The sequence below is a fragment of the Urocampus carinirostris genome, chromosome 8 (assembly GCF_059441175.1).
Source record: "Urocampus carinirostris isolate Australia breed hairy pipefish chromosome 8, RoL_Ucar_1.0, whole genome shotgun sequence".
NCBI lineage: Eukaryota > Metazoa > Chordata > Actinopteri > Syngnathiformes > Syngnathidae > Urocampus > Urocampus carinirostris.
Genome location: NC_142356.1, coordinates 35,279,856 through 35,285,036, shown reverse-complemented (window position 1 = coordinate 35,285,036; position 5,181 = coordinate 35,279,856). Strand labels below are relative to the sequence as shown.

General features: G+C 38.6%; 1 pseudogene; it reads right to left on the bottom strand.

Annotated features, from left to right (window-relative positions):
- Positions 1-3,364: 3,364 nt before the first annotated feature.
- LOC148361750 (U2 spliceosomal RNA) lies at positions 3,365-3,524 on the bottom strand (annotated as a pseudogene).
- Between the last annotated feature and the right edge of the window lie 1,657 nt (positions 3,525-5,181).

Here is a 5,181-nt window from a genome sequence, read left to right as displayed (position 1 = left end):
GGCCCCTAAGGTCCCATGCAAAAGCATAGCTCCACAAAGAACGTTTTGACATATTGCCATATTTCAGATCATTCCAGAAATGCTCCACAGGATAGAAGTCTGGACTTGGCTTGGCCGTTTTAACACATTCGTATTGTTAGTATTAGATCACATCATTGTATATTTTACTTTATGTTTAGGAGTGTTGTTGTTGGCCCCATTCTCAGGTCTCTTGCAGTCTCCAAACAATTTTCTGCCAGAATCACCTCATGTTTGGCTCCATCTATCTTTCATCAACTTTAATAATCTGCCCAGTCTCTGCTTAAGAAAAGCAACTCCAGAGTACTTTGCTACCACCACCATGTTTGACATTTGGTGGGGATGGTGTTTTCAGGGTGATGTGCAGTGTTACTGTTACACCGGACATAATACTTTACATGCAGCCCGGAAAGTGACAATTTGGTCTCATCTGACCAGAGCACCTTATTCCATATGTTATTTGTGTCTCTCCAATATGGCTTCTTGCAAGCGCTAATTGGACCTTTTTATGGTATTCTTTCAGAAAGTGCTATTTTCTTGACACAAGATTGTTCCACCTCTACTGTGTATACCTGATGGTCATCCAATGTGAACAAGGGAAGTTGTGGTTGCTTCTCTCATTCGTGGATTCCTTGTTTGGGTCGGAAGTTTAGAGGGACAGCAAGGTCTTGGTAGGTTTGAATTTGTTTTACTCCTCCTCGATTTTGTTATTATTAAACGTTGCAAAATCCTCTTGTATTCTATTCCTGCGTTTCCATTTTCCACAACATTATCCCAGAACTACCTGGTGTGTTATTTGGTCTTTATAATGCTTTCTTTTCTCCAGTGACTCATTTCACAGACTTCCGAGCCGATCATAAAGTTGTATTTTTTATTTTTTGGGGGGGATACTTTCGCTAGGCACTGTATGCAGAAGGAGCTCAGTAGGGGCATATATCAATCATAAAATTACATTTGCCTCCAGCATTTTAAATTCTTTGAATGCATTTGCAATGTGTTGGAATCCCAGCCAGACACAAACGGGAAGAGCCAGTAAAGTTCTTCACCGAGCCAAGACTCTCCCTGCAATGTTTGACCACTGCCAAACTTTTACCTTTTTTTCTAGACCATAAATACATTTGAAGAACTATTGTCTTGCTGAACTTATCCAAACACAGACTTCCTCACATGTAATATTCCTAGTGCGGTGAATTCACCATCTTGAAATACATTAGAAACAAATCAATTAGCCATAATAATCCGAAAAAATATACATTTTCCATTGAAAAAATATTTTTTCTTAGTTCAAAGAAATAGTTTGTATTTTACATCGCCTTTTATTGATAAACAAAACATTGTTTCTTGAAAACAAATACTTGTAAGTCGAGAAATTTCCATTTATTTTACTTATCTCGGGCCGCACTGTTAAGTTCATTCAGAATAGAAAATTAAACAGAAGAGATTGCATAGGATGCCAGTTTATGTATTTTGTTGAGCGTTATAGTCTGTTTTTTTTGTCTTGTTTCAATATGAACTTTTGACATCAATATCCTTTTTGGCCAATCGTCTTTCAGTTATTTGATAAACACACTTTGTAGGGTGGATCTGTTTTTGCAACCAAGACACATTTATTAAAATGAAGGGATCAGGGGAGGGCTTTTTTAAACAGGTTGGATTGTTTTATTATTATTATTTTTATCTGAAATTTGTCATTGCTCTCTTTTTCTCCTTGCAAGTTAGAGATCCATTCATCTCCTTTTTTGATTGTCTACTAAACTTTAAACTTATCACTCACTTAGATGAAGCTACCATAATTGTCACCCTTGTTTTTGCTACGGGCACCCCCAAGAAAGAAGAGCCTTGGGAATGGCTGTGCAAAAAAATGGGAATGAAATGCACAATTTGGTAACTTTGGGTTTGATTAGTTTGTAATCTTCCTTGGGATTTTAGCACTCTCAGTTGCACTACATAATAAGACATCGAGTTGCCAAATGATACAATCTGTCTGTTTAAGGAGGTGCCATACTCCAGGGAAAAAAAAGCAATCTACTCAGAAGTTGTTGATGGTTGTGGTGATGAGTTTGTTCATTAAACAATCAGTTCCCAATAACATTTTTTGAGTTGTACATTTTATCTTAGTTATTTTAGATTTTTGTTGGTGCTAAATGTCATCACAGTACTTTTTCATTGCACTATTCTTCTTATGCACTTGCAACTTAGGCCAGTCTCCAAGCACGGCATTGGAAATACTATTCATGCTGACATTACTTGTTCTTCTTATTTTCTCTCTCTTAAACCGTTATAACGTGTTTAGGCTAGAGTGCCATGTAGACTCTCGCAAACAAAGTCCACTACGTTGGTAATAATAATGCCAATTTTAATTCTTATAACTGTAATTGTAATGTAAAAAAAATCAATTTTGACCAAGAACATTTCAGGAGGAAAATATTTTTGCCTGATATTTGCAGTTATTTGACAACAATAAACATGTAGTAAGGGAACTTACGGAGATCTACACTACTGTGTATTTTCATGACACTATATTTTATATTGATATTGAAGGGTGGAAACATCCATCCATTATCTGCACTGCTTATCATCAGTAGGGTTGCAGGGGTGCTGGAGCCCATCCCAGCCGTCTTCTGGCAGTGGACAGGGGACAACCTGAACTGGTTGCACAGGGACAGAAAACTCACTCGCTCATTCAAACCTAGGGACAATTTATACCAATCAGCATGACATGCATGCTTTTGGAATGTGGGATGTGTCCGGAGGAAACCCATCCAAGCACGCGGGGAACATGCAAACACTCGGCCGCCGTGCTGCCACATTTTATCATATTAATAGCAATAAGTAATGCATTAGTTGTATGTTTTATTTCAAATTATTGTTATATGTTGTATATATACCGCAATTTCGTACAAGGCGCACCAAAAACCCCAAATTCGACCGAAAATTGAAAGTAACCCTCGTATATGACGGATAAGATTTAAACAGCAATGCAGTATTTATATGTGTGCATTACTACATGAGGTTTTATGGTCTCATCTCTCATCACATTAGCTGTACCGCTTATCCTCAGTAGGGTCGCGGGGTGGTTTTATGGTATATTGACTTATTTGTGCAATAATCGATCAATCGAAAAACATCACTGACCTTAATTACTCTGTGTTGTATGCAACATGAATAAAAACAGGGTCACTACAGTGAGGGGGGGTTAAGGGTTATTGATCTATCTTCGTTATTCATTATCCATTATCCGTTATCGGTCAGTTCATAATACGCTACAAAGCCTAGGAGCCGGGACACTTACTCTCAGCCAAAAGGCCAAGCTAAGGTCCTAGCCCTAAAGCCTTGCTGCGATCATTGCGAATGCACCGTTCCCGGAGGTACTGCAATACCGGGCCGATGCGTGGAGTGGACAGAGCAAGCTCATATTCCATCTCCGAAATGCAAAAATCAAAGAGGCCAAGCTAAGGACCTAGCATCAAAAGGCCAAGCAAGGCCAAGAAGGCCAAGCTAAGGACCTAGCATCAAGGCCAAGCTAAGGACTTGGCATTATACCAGCACATGTTGACACTTTTAAAAGTGTGCCTACATTTATACACTAGACCACCAGTGATTCAGAGGACATACAAAAGGGCATCAAATCTTATCTCATTGTCACACTATTTCTACTCACGGTGCAGAGATATACAACTCACTCGCTCATTCCATCTAGGGACAATTTGGACCGGCCAATTAACCTGACATGCATGTTCCTAGAATGTGGGAGGAGAGATCAGGTGTGTCATTATTATTTGTGTATTTTCCCCAAAATTGAATTATTTGGATGTTCAAGATTTGGCGACATCATTACTGGCTTATTATAGGTTAGCTGACTAAATTTTAAAAAGATAAAATAAAAATATAAAAAAGTGAAGCAATCTTTGCCATCATAGCCCCTGTTAGTATTGTATAGCTATTATTTGTTTGACTCAATTACTTTTTACAAGTCCCACGGACCTGGAAAAGGGATAAACCCCTATGCACTGTATTAGCACATGAACTCAATCATCTCTGTTAACTCTTGCCACACTTTTTATTAACTTAATTTGGATATCTTGAGGCTGCACCAAGCCAAGTTTCAACCTTTGCACAAATATCTATTCCCAGAAGCACCTCATGGCGCTGACACATTGAATTTTTTATCCTTAACTGGAAAAGTAAGATCGGCATCAAGGAGTAAAAAAATGAGCAGTGGGACTAGAAAGGACTGACGCATAAAACATGTTTCTGACAAATATTATCATGGGGAAATATTTGCTTTCTTTCATATTGAGCCACGGACGAAGTAAAGAAAAATACAACCAGGACAAAACAAACAATATAGTCCCTGTGGTGAGTTTTAACTCTTGTTTGAAAGTAATTTAATGTTTTCATGAGTTACTCTAAAAAATAAACATAATCGTCATAATACAATTTAAAACAAAGCTTTTTCATGTGCTGCCAACTGGATAGTATTAAGAGGCAATAGACATAGGGTGTTATTGAAGCTTTCGTCAATTACAAATAACCCTTTTTCTTAAACCATCCATCCATTATCTGAACTGCTTATCCTCAGTAGGGTCGCGGGGGCGCTGGAGCGCATCCCAGCTATCTTCGGGCAGTGGGCAGGGGACACCCTGCAGTGGTTACCAGCAAGTCGCACATTTGGTTTTGATTTTGTTTTAATCAATTGATGGTTTTGCCGACTCATAAATATGGAAACACACTCGACTTGGTTCTGACTTGAGGAGTTTCGACCTCAAACATGATGGTGTTACCGTGTACTACCGTTATTTCTGCGCATTATTTAATTACATTTGAGGTGCTGGCTAAATGTTGTATTAAAAAAACTAAAGGATGTAGCTGCCGCAATATTTGCAATGGCATAATTTCTGAGCTCTCTGATCTTCTTTCAGGAGTAGTTTCATCGTTTCCTTGGTATAAACACTCTAGTGACTCACTCATAAATGAGTTTAATGCTACCCTGGCTAGTGTCCTCGATTCTGTGGCGCCCCTACAGCCTAAATCACGACCTAAAAGACGCACACCTTGGTTTATTGATGAAAATAGATCGGTTAAACAAGACTGAAGGAAATCTGAAAGAAAATGGCGTGCTACCAAGCTTGAGGTTTTCTGTCAAATCTGGTATGACAGCTT